Source organism: Zootoca vivipara, chromosome 11, assembly GCF_963506605.1.
Source record: "Zootoca vivipara chromosome 11, rZooViv1.1, whole genome shotgun sequence".
Classification (NCBI taxonomy): domain Eukaryota; kingdom Metazoa; phylum Chordata; class Lepidosauria; order Squamata; family Lacertidae; genus Zootoca; species Zootoca vivipara.
In genome coordinates, this window is record NC_083286.1 from 11,564,260 (window position 1) to 11,578,259 (window position 14,000).

General features: G+C 44.5%; 1 protein-coding gene across 7 annotated transcripts in view; it reads right to left on the minus strand.

Annotated features, from left to right (window-relative positions):
- SEMA4D (semaphorin 4D) overlaps window positions 1-6,701 on the minus strand; it is a 144,940-nt gene extending 138,239 nt beyond the window's left edge. For 3 of the 7 annotated variants that reach the window (XM_035099540.2, XM_035099536.2, XM_035099537.2), the window contains exon 1: window positions 6,246-6,697. The gene's annotated coding sequence lies outside the window, so the exon portion shown is untranslated. Of the gene's footprint in view, window positions 1-6,059; window positions 6,192-6,245 lie in introns of those variants that run through there. The other 4 variants (XM_035099539.2, XM_035099538.2, XM_035099543.2 and 1 more) reach the window with 3 other exon arrangements.
- Window positions 6,702-14,000: the final 7,299 nt, after the last annotated feature.

The following is a 14,000-nucleotide window of genomic DNA, read 5'->3' on the forward strand; positions in this document are numbered from 1 at the left end:
CCACAAATAACCCAGAGATGCATTTTAATTAAAGGACACATTCTACTCATGTAAAAACACCAGGCAGGTCCCAAAAATAACCCAGAGATGCATTTTAAATAAAAGGACACATTCTACTCATATAAAAACATGCTCATTCCCGGACTGTTCGCGGGCCGGATTTAGAAGGTGATTGGGCCGTAGCCGGCCCCCGGGCCTTAGTTTGGGGACCCCTGGTCCAAACCGTAAATCAGGCTGGAATTTACTTGGAGGTAAATTCCACTGAGGTCCGAGGCTCCTAATAAGCATACTTAAGATTTCGGCTAGGCAGTACAATCTGAAACATGTGACTCAAAATAAAGGCCTTCTGATTCTAACTACTGTAGTCTGACTCCCACCTAAGTGCACATTAGGACTGCAACCGTAGCCATCGTAATAAGTAGCTGCTTTGGGTATCTATAGAAAAGCAGTTGGCTGGAACATCTATTAAATCTTCTTGAAGTCATATAGGGTGGTACCTTGGTTCTTAAACGCCTTGGTACACAAACAACTTGGAACCCAAACACTGCAAACCTGTAAGTAAGTGTTCTGGTTTGCGAACATTTTTGGAAGCCAAACATGCTCCGTTTTGAGTGTTACGCTTCCGTTTTGAGTGTTATGCTGAGGTCTGTCTGTTTCTGCTATTTATTTTGCGGCTCTTTTTTGTTTGTTTTTGTGACTATGTGGATCCCTGTTCAGCTACTGATTGATGGTGTGACTGCAGTACATTGTTTATTGCTTTCATTTTATGAATCAATGATCTCGTTGCGATAGAAAAATTCATGTTAAATTGCTGTTTTAGGGGTTGTTTTCAAAAGTCTGGAACAGATTAATCCATTTTGCATTACTTCCGATGGGAAAGCGTGCCTTGGTTTTGGAACGCTTTGGTTTTGGAACGGATTTCCGGAACAGATTAAGTTTGAGAACCAAGGTACCACCGTAAATAGGTACCGTCCCCAGAATGCTACCTTCCAAGTCTGCCCCCATATCTCGATCACAACCGCTTTTCTTTCTCACAAGGGCGGTGCAATTCAAATTGTGACATGTACTTTTCCCTCTCCTGCTTGCCTAAGGCCTGAGGCTCACAGGACGCACCATAGTGCGTTAAAACAACTAGAAACACAGCATGGGCTCTGAAAAACAACAACTGATGCAGAACCTTTCTGCACCAACATTGGGAAGATTGCAAAATAAGCAGCCTCTGTACAACCACCCTATGCCATGGGAACCAGAGCTTGATGCAAAGCCACCGGTATTTTTTAACTGCTGTGCACGAGCAGCATATCCTATCGCCAAACCATGAAATCAAGTCTCTAGCTCACAATCCATGTACGTGCCTATTACCGGTAATAAAAACATGAAACTTTCATCAACTGCATCTTCGCTGTGTTGCACAGCTGCAGATTTAGTCAACAGGTAAATCAACAGGTGGGTGATTTCTTGCCCAACTTTCAGAAGTCCCCGGATTTGGCTCTGATGAAACTCATGCTAATGATTTAAGACGTCCACTCTGTTGGATGCCTACTGAATAGCAATTAAGTTTGCTACCATACATACACCAGGGGAAGGGGGGACAGAGAGAGAATTAGATATTGCATCTTGAAAATAGATCTGCAAACAAAGGAAGGGTATTTTGTTCTTCATGTATGAGCATTTGTAATAGGAGATTTATTTAATCTCCTGTTCAGAAAAATCGCACAGCTCACTTTAACCCTCTCTTCGTTACCTATGGGCCTGGTGCTATTTGAAGCATGATGGGGGCGGGCAATTTTTCTATCGAGTGCTACTGTCAAACATACATTGCTAGAAACACCACAGAGAAACTTTATTAAGGAATGCAATGCAATGTTCCAGGACAGGCATGTCCAACAGGTAGACCGTGATCTACCAGTAGATCACTGGGTGTCTGTGGTAGATCACTGGTAGATCAGTGGGTCCCCCCAAAGAAGCTAACAAACTGGCTCCCCTAAAAAACCTTAACATCTTTGCCCTGCACCCCTAAAAAACTGGGCTTTCCTCCCTATGAAAAGCTCAACAACTTTGACCTGAACCACCAAAAACAGGGTTTTCCTTCCTTAAAAAAGCTCAGCATCACTTTCCTCCTCCCTAAAGAAGCTCAACAACTTTGACCTGAACCCCGAAAAAGGGGGTAGATCACTCCCAGTTTTTAACTCTGTGAGTAGATTGCGGTCTCTTGGAAGTTGGCCACCCCTGTTCTAGGACAAGTTAAAGAAGCTTCAATATTGCAATACCTTTTGCGTTCCAGAGAATATTATCAGGGAATAAGGCATGGTCTGCGACTAAAGAGCAGAAGAATAGCATCTTTCTTTCAATGTCCAGGGCAAGCTTTGTTTCTCAATCAAAAAATGTTTCATTGTCTTACATTTTTGGAACGCAGCACAACATGTGCCTTTCTGGATCCCCCCCTTATAGTGGAAAACTATCCTTCTTATGAAATCATTCAGGAAATCAGCTCTTCAACAACAGAACCACTTGCACTGCTGGCCCTTCTCACATGACCAAGCTCCAAACTGACAGAGACTGCAAAAATTACAGTTTCAATCCATTGGAAAACGTTCTTCATTCATAAGGGCACTATTGCCCTTAGAATCAAAGCCTTCTATTAAGAAAAATCACTGCCTTTCAGATAAATCAGGAAGCTTAGTACTGATAAGGCTATGTGACTTCTTAATTAAAAAAAATACACCCCATTAAAATTCAGAAGAAGTGCTGTTTTGACTTGTTCCTTCACTGCAAAGAAGAACTTTATATACCCAGGATAAATGCAAAATGAGTCCAAATAGAAATCAGAGGAAAATGTGAACAGGGAAAAGATAATGGAAAGAAAAGCAGCAATGGATAATTGCATGGGGTAATCTACAATTTCTTAAGTAGTTTGCAATTGGATTACATAGACAAGAGAGATATTTACTGGTCCACTATCAGGCCCACCTGAACAGACCATCGGGTGATAAGACTGCAGGGATTTGAAGGGCTGGGTGAACTGGTCTAATCCTTGGGGGAAATAATGTGTACATACATCTCTAGAAGTATAGGAGACAGAAAAGCATTTAGATTTTTACTGAAAAAGGTGGAGGCTACATTTAGCCCAGGCAAGGAGAGTCTTTGGTGCCTCCTCTATCTACTCAACCTTTAAATACCATTTTTGTTGTATTTGCAGCCCATTTCACAGTTCTGGTGCAGAGTTTTCCTGGGCGATTTATCCCCATTAATATAATAATTTTGCATGAACCTGACATGCACATCATGTGAATGCACAGTGACCTTGTAAAATTTGCACGCATAAAAGCCACCCTAGTCAGGTCCGTGGCGCCAGGTCTGCCAGTGAATGGTTTGCACAGTATGGGTCTCAGCTGTTGAGAAGAATGGTGAGAACACAGCCCCCAGTATACCTGAAGGAGCATCTCCACCTCCATCACTCTGCCCGGACACTGAGGTCCAGTGCCGAGGGCCTTCTGGCGGTTCCCTCGCTGTGAGAAGCCAAGTTACAGGAAACCAGGCAGAGGGCCTTCTCGGTAGTGGCACCTGCCCTGTGGAACGCCCTCCCACCAGATGTCAAAGAGAAAAACAACTACCAGACTTTTAGAAGACATCTGAAGGCAGCCCTGTTTAGGGAAACTTTTAATGTTTAACAGACTATTGTATTTTAATCTTTTGTTGGAAGCCGCCCAGTGTGGCTGGGGAAACCCAGCCAGGTGGGCAGGGTATAAATAATAAATTATTATTATTATTATTATGCATCTCTCCACAAAGCCCTCTAACTCAGGTCTCCTATCACTAAAGCCCTCTAGCTCAGGTCTCCTATCCCTCAACCTGGCTAAGATGGAAGATGTACTATCCCAAAAACTCATGTTCATAGGCAAAAGGGCTCCAAGGTGGAACTCTCTGCCCAATGTTATTCTTGTCACTCAGTAGCATCATTGCGGAGTCAGTGAATTTCGAGTGTCCTCTGAAGCTGCTGTCAAGAAGGCTCTCTCACCATCAGCCCATCCCATGGCACAACAGCATATAATAGTGCCAACCACATGTTAAAACCCTTTTATCATGCATCCCTTTTGTTGTGGGTTTTTTTAATAAAAAAAAATATTGTGTAATATTACTCTGCTGTAGGCACACCCGTTCGTGAAGCACAAAACCCCAACATGAAAGCTGCACGGTGTCTTCAGACCACAGTCCCAAATAACATGAAGGCAGGAGAGAAGCATCCCACATCTAACCAGTTTGGAGGGAAGGAGGGAGTGCCACAGGCCACCTGCTGTCATCTCAGCTCACGCCTTAAAAACAACAACACAGCGTCACCGAAAAGGGGTTGTCTTAAAACCCATTAAGGTCAAAAGATAATGTTTTGAAAAAAACGTATGTATACACAGAATTAAGTTTTGAATGACTTAATGCTAAGAAAACACACGTGCACAGTTTAAGCTCAGAAATAGCCCCCAGGGAGCTCTTTGCAGTGTTAGATTTATCAAAAAGCGGGGGGGGGGGAACCAACTCCTGTATCTTTTCCATGTTTACCCTGGCAATCATCAGAGAGCCCAACGGAGGACAGGCGCATGGAGAAAACAGGTGCACTGCGGTCCCACTCAACATCCCCTTCTCCAAAACACTCTGTCCATGACCTGAAGACATACAGACTCAGATTCCTTGCCCTAACCCACCCCAGTTTCCGGAGGGTATTACTACTACCCCTATTCCATTGGACAAGATGTACAGCACTCTATACAGTATTGCCGCAGGGAAGGAGCATTCTGAAGACTTGTCAACAGATTTAGGAGAGGAAATTTATCAACCTGTCAAACCGCACTGGGTTCTTGTTTTGTTTTTTAATACTATCCAGAGCATCACTGGTTATTTTCCACTGGGTCAGTCCGGGCCCATAAGTACCGGCTATTTTTAATTCCCTTAGCTAGTGGCAATATATTTCCCCATAAATACAAACATTAACATTAATGATAGGGGCAAGACAGCAGCCACTCAACCCGGATTAAAATGGAAAGCTAATGATATTGCATCCGTTTCCAGGGAAAAGTTTAGCAGATTAAGTCTTCTCTCCCCCGCGCCCGCCTTCCTTCATTTCTTTCCACAGCAACTCCATTATTGCAAAAGGCCCCTTCCCTTCGGCCTTATGTAAAATCTCACCGGGGAGGCAGAAAAAAAGACCTTTTAAACGTCCTCACCAACCACCACCGCCAGGCGGAAGAAACACAGACACAGCCCCCTAAATCATGACAGGGCAATAGTGGAAGCCCACCTCTTCCCTTGAAGCCTGCACACAAAGAGAGGCTGCGTTGCCCCCATGGATAAAAATAAATAAAAGGGCGTCGGGGAGACGAGGCGGATTCACCGGAGCGTCTGCGCAGGCAGGTGAACATGTTAGACACCGGTTGCAGAGGATGCAAGCATGCATGCATGCACTCCGGCTGCAAAGCGCCCAAGCGGGGAGCCGCTGGGTGGAAGCGATGCAGCGAAAGAACGCTGAAATGCAAAACGTCCAAAGCGAGCAACCCAAATTACCTTTGGATGGCGAAACGGTTTGGGGTCTTCTTCTTTTTAGCACGTAGCATATGGGAGGGGGGTCTGGAGATGGGCAGCCGTCGCCACGCCAGTTTTCCCCGTATCCCACCCCCAGCCCGCGATGGCAAGGCGACCACCACTCCCTGCGCGCCCACCGGAGCAGCAAGCGGCGTCGATCGAGACGCCGCGCAACCCCCGCCAAGTCCTCCCGCGCAGGGTTTGGGGCAGCCCCGGTCCTTTCCACCACCACCACCCCGCCTCCCGATCGGAAGAATTATGACTGCAGCGATTACGATGGTGATGGGCTTGCCGCTCGCCCTATCCCCAAACACACGCATGGACAAACAAACAGAGAGGAGAGAGTGCCTTTCCTCCAGCAACCACCGGCGTCCATAGCTCGCCCTTGCGCTCCCACCAGCAAAGCCCCGCAAATCGCATTCCAGCGCCGCCCTCTCCCCCGGCAAAACAACCGCCTCTCTCTCCAGCGAAGCCCCGTCTTTGCAAACCTGCAAAGGGAGAAGAAGCGCTTCTTCCTCCGAGCCCGAGATCCTCCAGCGGCTCCGAAGGGGTTTGCAGAAGACGGAGGCTGCTCCTCCCGCACGCCGCCTTCTCCTTCCCCTTCTTCTCCTCCTCCTCCCTCCCCGCCTCCCGCGATCCGCTGCAGCATGCAAAAAAAAGCAAGCGCCCTTTACCTGCTGTTGCTCTCCAACTTCTTTATCCTCTCTGTTATTTTGTTGCGTTGATCCCCAGGAACAGGTTCGCGGGCCCTTCGCTGCGCGCTCAGCAGCAGCAACTGATGGGAATGGCAACGGGGGCGGCCAGCAAAGGAGGAGGAGTTGGTGCCAGTGTGTAACAAGTTTGGGTTGCCCCGCAGTATGGCGGCGGAGGGAGGAGAAGGAGCAGCAGCGCAGCGGCGAGGCGCGCTCCTGCCCTGCAGCCAGCCAGCCAGGGGAAGGGGCTGGGGGGTGCCCCGGCCGGCGTCGAGGGGCGGGGAGATTCAAAAGCTTGGAGCTTGTCGGGGAAAGGAAGAAAGGGAAAGCGCACGGCGGCGCTGCCTGCGTTTTGTTGCTCTGCTGATCACGGCAGGGAGGCGCTTCGCTTTCCCCAACGTCTCTCCACGTGCGCCTTCCCCAACCTCTCCACATGCGCCCTCCTCTCGGAAGCGAGAGGCAAACCTGGACGTCCGAGACACACAAACACACGTAGCCCTCCAGCCGAGATTGGGACACACACCGATATGCACATTTTCTGTCCACGTGGTACTGGGCTTTCTGGGAACAGGTTGCATCAACCTGCTGGGCAATTGGATTTTTAAGAGGGGGCAATTCGAGAATGAGTTACTTAACAGTGAATGGCCTTTTAGGCTTCTTCCACGTGAATAGGAATAATTTTGAATAATAAGAAAAATATGTCACAGGGCCCAGGGCCGGATTTACGTATAAACTAAACAAGCTACAGTTTAGGGCCCCACTCTCTTGGGGGCCCCCAAAAAAATTAAAGGGAAAAAGCTGGATGTACATTTCCAAATAAAACAAAACCTACATACAGCAACAGCGTTTTGTGTTGTGTAGGCTCCTATGATGTAAGTAAAGGGCCCCGCCTGCTAGCCTGCTCCCTAATATATCACTGGTTTCCTATTATTATTTCATGTTATAGCAAGTTTCTAGAGACTATGAGTCTTTGTAATTTGTGTTTCTAAAGGAACTTGTTATTGCCAAATGCCAATGTGTTTGCATTATTTTGTTATGAATAAAAATCATTTTAAGTTAGAGCTTAATAATTATTTCACTATTAATATACTTCTTAATTGTATTTCAGTTCAACAATTATTTTGATAAATACATATTTTGTTATGTGCAAATGGCTTTAGATACCTATTAGGTCCATAAATTAACATATAGCATATATTCAACAACAACAAAAAACAGCGACAATTTGTTGTTGAAAAGGAGAGCTGGGTATATAAAGGGCCCCATTACAGTGGTATCTTAACTTACGAAGGTGATCCGTCCCGCGGCGCTCTTCATAAGTCGAAACCTTCGGATGTCGAAGTGTCCATTTTGCACATGCGCGAAGCGCAATTTTGTGCATGCGCAGACCGCATGTGCCGCTTCTGCGCAGGCGCAGAATGCGCACGTGGCGAAAATACTCCTGGGTTTGCCGACTTTGTAAGTCGAAACCTTCGGAAGTCGAGGCATTCGGATGTCGAGGTACCACTGTACCTTCAGTAGCTTAGGACCTGAGCGGGCATAAGGATTTTAGAGATGCTTAGGAAGCTGTCTGCGGACAAACGCTGGCTCCCTTGGCCTATAGAGCGAGATGAGCGCCGCAACCCCAGAGTCGGACACGACTGGACCTGATGGTCAGGGGCCCCTTTACCTTTACCTTTTAGGTGGGGCATGGCCAAAAAAAAGGTTGGGAACCACTGGTGTAAATGGATACCACAGAGCTCCGAGATGGCTTTCTTTTCTTTTTTCTATTTTTTTCTATTGGATTTTCAAAGGTTTTTAACCAGTTTACTTCATGTACAATATACCGGTACCTGTGGTTCCCAGTTAGCTAAGGACTGCAGACCCCCTGTTTTTCAAAAGCCAAGCCATGGACCCCCTACTTTTGAAATTTATGATACCTCTATGGTAGGTTTTGTTATGTGAAGGGTGTCACAGACCCCCTGGACCTCCAATTGTGAGCCGCAGCAACATATCATTCACTTATATATTTTTTCTTTTTGACTTCCCATCACCCTCCCACCCTGATGTTTTTATTCTTATCCTTAGTTGCTGATTTATACTTGTTGCTAAACCCCGTCTTATCTTTTTTTCTGCCTCTCATATCTTGAATCCTGCTCACGATATCACTAAAATACTGTGGTTTTCCATAAACAGTTCATCAATTTGATGATGGCTTGTTTTTCGTAAGGGGAAGGTGTGAGTATCCTGCTTTTTTGTTGTTATATTGAGCAACAGTCTACATTTTAATGTGCGTCCTTTTCGTGCTTCAGAAGCAAAATAGCCATGCAAATTATTTGCCCCACATTAAAGGGTCTCATAAAATTTTTGCTCTTTTTGTCTAACTTCTCGTATAAACTGAAGGAAACAAAGCGCAGGAGAGCTGATAGTGATGAAAGGAACAATCATGGAGGCATGAAGAAAAACTAATTTAAATATGTATCATCACCCCCATTGGTTGTTCTAGGATTTGACTGCAGATATGGGTGGTGGTGGTTTTGTATAATATTGGTTTACCCATTGCTTTTCAATTCATTATATATCATTTCCCATTAAGCTTTAACCTTAGTACAAGACCACCACATATGATAAAAAGAACCTTTTCTCTTTGCATTTCCAACACTTATTTGATTTGGATTGATACATTTTTGCTAACTTACTTTGTGTTAGGTACTATCAATATATCATTTTTATATCATTTTCTCTTAGACCGTAACATGCTGTAAATTTTATATCCATATTCCACAATCATTCCCATGCTTCCATATCTATATTATGACCAATATCTATTGTCCAATGTATCATTGAGGATTTTACTTGCTCATCCTTTGTCTCCCATTCCAGTAATATCTTATACATTTTAGACAACACTTCTACATTACATTCCAACAGGTCTCTCTCTAGTTGTGCTATTTGTTCCCCAAACCCTCATATCCTATTTTTCTTAAAGACTTCATTCAAATGATGATATTGTATCCATGTTAATTTTCCTGATAATTCCTTAATTTCTTTTAATTTATACTGTCCTCCCTCTTGTTTTACTTAAATTTCTATAAGATGTCCACCCTTCTATCATATTTTTTTCTTTACCACTGTAGCTTCCAACGGTGAGAGCCAAAGTGGTGTTTTTACCTCTAACAGATTTTTGTACCGGTATTTATCCCATATTCTATATAATTTTTTCCTAATTATATGATTTGTAAATCCTTTATGTACTTCCACCTTTTCATACCATAGATAAATGTGCCAACCAAAAATTTTATCATGACCTTCTAAGTCTAGAATATGTGAATTCTCCAATGTCATCCATTCCTTCAACCAACAAAGACAAGATGCTTCATAGTATAATCTCATATCCGGCAGGGAGAAACCTTCTCTCTCTTTTGCCTCTATCAATATTTTATATTTTATTCTCAGTTTTTTCCCTTGCCAAATATATTTAGAAATATCTTTTTGCCATACATTGAAACAATCTGCCTTGCCAATCACCGGAATTGTTTGAAACAAAAATAACATTCTAGGCAATACGTTCATTTTTTTTGTCAAATAATGGTTTATCCATTAATTTTGGTGGGTCAGTTCCAACGTGTTCAGCAACTTTATCCCCTTATATTCAAATAATACCTTTTAGTGTGGAAAGCTCATGAAATGGGCGAAACTATTTGAAATACCACTGGTTTCTGCCCTTGGCATTATGTAGTTTCATATTACAGTACTGTATTGGAAACCAGAAGACAGAAAAATCTGGACACTGTAGTTTTGCCCACTCTCAAGCAATTTCTTAGAATTTTACCTAAAAACCACTTTGAGGTTGTTGCTTTTTATAATCAAGCAGTGTATACATTTTATGAAATAAAGTAAATAAATTATTATTTACCTTCCAAGGAGCTCAGTTGGGTACCTTTGTCCCTTCCTTTTATCTTCATAACCCCCCTGTGCGGTGTATTAAGCTGGAAAGAAATGACAGAGGCAAGGTGAGCTTTGTGACTGAGTGGGAATTTGACCCAAGACTCCCCAGCCGATCCTAACCACTGTACCACACTGCCTTGCTTTCTGCTCATGCGCTTTTCCCTCGGTCCCTCATGCACAATAAAGGAATGCATCAGTTTGAAACCTAACTCTCTTCCAGCTTTCAGAAAGGAAACAGTTAAACGATGATACAGCCTGCCTCTCTTATATGCAGCTGCTGCTAATTGTGTTTATCAGTCAATGAATGATTATATGACTATGTCAGCTCAGGATAGCTGAGCATTTATTAGTATAAAGAACAGGGGTTGGTAGTATCTTCAGGAATCACTGCACGATGCTGATGACCGCTATCATAAATAAAGCTCATCTTTTGTGGGGGGTGGGGGTTTGCTGTTAATGGCATTCTTAATTTTGTATGCCATCGATGGCATTTTGTCTTGTTCTCTAAGTCTAAGCTATTGGACCACTAGTGCAGAATCTTGTAAATAAGTGGCCTGTGAGTTTTCAGCGCAGAAATTATAAGAGAGAAAAACAATCACTGTAATTTCACAGCATGGATCCATGTAAATTTGTCCATCTGAAAAAACGGGGAAACAAGTTTATCACCTCTTCCTTCCCCAGACTGCAGATACGCCAGAGCAAACCAACTACATTCTGTGTCGTTTTGTAATGGAAGCCCTATTCGCAGAACCTTAATTTCATCCTTCAGACGGGCAGACAATGCGTGGGTGGGAAACAGCAGCGTGAGATGATACATTTATGACCAAAGATGCTTTTGCTGATCTGCTGGTGAGCTATCGATCGCCATCATGCTCATTTTGCAGGACCGCAATGGCTACTTGGTTTGCAATATACGTAGATTACTTAACTGCTGATATATGTGTCTACTGTTTTTTCCCTCCTCCACAATATGAGAAAATACTAGCATCAGTGATGCCTAGTTTGGCTGTAAAGCTTGAAGTTGGCGTGATTGAAAAACAGTGGGCATTTGCATTTTTGATTAAAAAGCATTATAGTACAGTGGTACCTCGGTTTTAGTACACAATTGGTTCCGGAAGTCTGTACTTAACCTGAAGCATACTTAACCTGAAGTGAACCATTGAAAGTAATGGAAAGTGGATTAATCCATTCTAGACCGGTCCGCAGAGTACTTAAACTGAAAGTACTCAAACTGAAGCGTACTTAGACCGAGGTATTATTTATTTATTTATTTATTTATTTATTTATTTATACCCCGCCCATCTGGCTGGGTTTCCCCCACCACTCTGGGCAGCTTCCAGCAAATACCAAAATACATTTAAATATCACAGATTAAAAACTTCCCTAAACAGGGCTGCCTTTAGGTGTTTTCTAAATGTCAGGTAGTTTTTTATCTCCTTTGACCTCCGATGGGAGGGCATTCCACAGGGCGGGCGCCACTACCGAAAAGGCCCTCTGCCTGGTTCCCTGTAGCTTTGCTTCTCGCAGTGAGGGAACTTCGGCGCTGGATCTCAGTGTCCGGGCTAAACGATGGGGGTGGAGACGCTCCTTTGGGTATATAGGACCGAGGCCGTTTAGGGCTTTAAAGGTCAGCACCAACACTTTGAATTGTGCTCGGAAACGTACTGGGAGCCAATGTAGGTCTCTTAGGACCGGTGTTATGTGGTCTCGGCGGCCACTCCCAGTCACCAGTCTAGCTGCCTCATTCTGGATTAATTGCAGTTTCCGGGTCACCTTCAAAGGTAGCTTCTAAGGTAGAGTGCATTGCAGTAGTCCAAGCGGGAGATAACTAGAGCATGCACCACTCTGGTGAGACAGTCTGTGGGCAGGTAGGGTCTCGGCCTGCGTACCAGATGGAGCTGATAGACAGCCGCCCTGGACACAGAATTAACCTGTGCCTCCATGGACAGCTGTGAGTCCAAAATGACTCCCAGGCTGCGCACCTGGTCCTTCAGGGGCACAGTGACCCCATTCAGGACCAGGGAGTCCCCCACACCCGCCCGCCCCCTGTCCCCCAAAAACAGACCAGGGAGTCCCCCACACCCGCCCGCCCCCTGTCCCCCAAAAACAGTACTTCTGTCTTGTCAGGATTCAACAGGTATGACTGTAATTGAAAGCAGCTGAATTTTAAAAGTGGAACACAAACCAGGAGGCAATAATAAATGTCTTTTGCCCGGTTGGCCTCTTGCCCCCTGAATGCCAGAAATTTACTTCAAGTCAGCATTAGAAACAGAGATATGAAAGTTAGCAGCTAAATGGCACCTTAAACCCAGGTTATGGGGTGCAACAACGGGCAGTCTTGGTGTGCTTTCTTGTAACAAGAATACAAAGCTAAAAATGAATGAACTGCAGCTAAAATATTATGTTCATTTTTCACATAGTCTAGTCTGTCCCCTGCTCACCCCCCTAATATTCTTCAGAGGGTCTCTTCTCCAGTCTTCAGAGAGTGGCTGGAAGTGGGGAGGCAGGAAAAGGTCCTTCCCTTCCAATGTGCAGTTTTAATCTGAAATCTTAGTCGCAGTACTTCGCCCAGAGCTCAGAAACTGCTCACACTAATGAAATTCCCTGTTGCAAAATGCGCCTAGAACAATGGGTGTTTCAAACACTGCTTCAAGTAGAAAACAAATACCCCAAATGATAACACCTATCCTGTCACTCTCGTAAAAAGTTTATTTGCAGCACCAGCCTAACCATGTCTATTAGTAAGTAAGTCCTATGGAATTCAGTAGAGCTTACTCGCAGGTAAGTGGGGTTAGAATTGCAGCCTTACACAACATTATTTTGGAAGCAATATGTTAAATGAGGGGGGAAGGAAGGCAATAGGCTATATAACTATTCACCACTTATATTTCTTACTAAGAACCACTAAGATGTATTATTTTATGTGCACATTCATTCATTAAAAAGACTTCTGTACTGCTTTTCAGTCAAGACTGCCTCTCAAAGAGGATTGCAATCAACCAAACAGCAGCCATTTAAAACACTTGCAATGCGCAGTTACATCCACTCAACAACATTTATGTCTGGATTTTCATTGTTGAAATATGGCAACCCTACTTAAACCAAGGTTACAGTCACTGAAACAGAATGTCTAGTTGCCGTTTGGGGGCAAGATGGCTCTAAAGTCTTGTTTGTCGAATGATAGACTGACTGTGATTGATTCTCTGTTAAACATCTGGCTAGTTCTGATAGAACACAAAGATAGAATTCTACAGAAGGGGGTGTTAGTGTGTGAAAAGAGTCCAACATTCAAGGATCCTCAGGCATACACCTCCAAATGGTGGAGCCATTCTGGTTGCCTAGGCATCTTCACTTCATAGAATCATAGCATCATAGAGTTGGAAGAGACCCCAAGGGCCATCCAGTCCAACCCCCTGCCAAGCAGGAAACACCACCAAAGCATTCTTGACATATGCCTGTCAAGCCTCTGCTTAAAGACCTCCACTTGGGTTGCAAGCGGTCGAAAGCGAGGTGCAAAATGCGCCTGGCGCCTGGCTAATTGCAAAGCCTGCAAATGCCTAATGATTGGGCATGAGAGGCGGATGCACAACAGGCCTGGACAGCATGTGACCTGCCTGCCAAGCTGAAGGTAGAAAACCAGCTACATTTTTGTGGCAGCCTCTATCTTTTCCAGCCCACATTTTAGCAGATGTAACTGATGGCCTGTGCTCGGCTGTTGCAACATCTGCAAATGGTGTCTGTTGATGTGTGCCCCGCGGCTGTGTTGCTGCAAGCGCTTCCTTGCAAGGGTCTCCGCTGGCACAGCCTAAC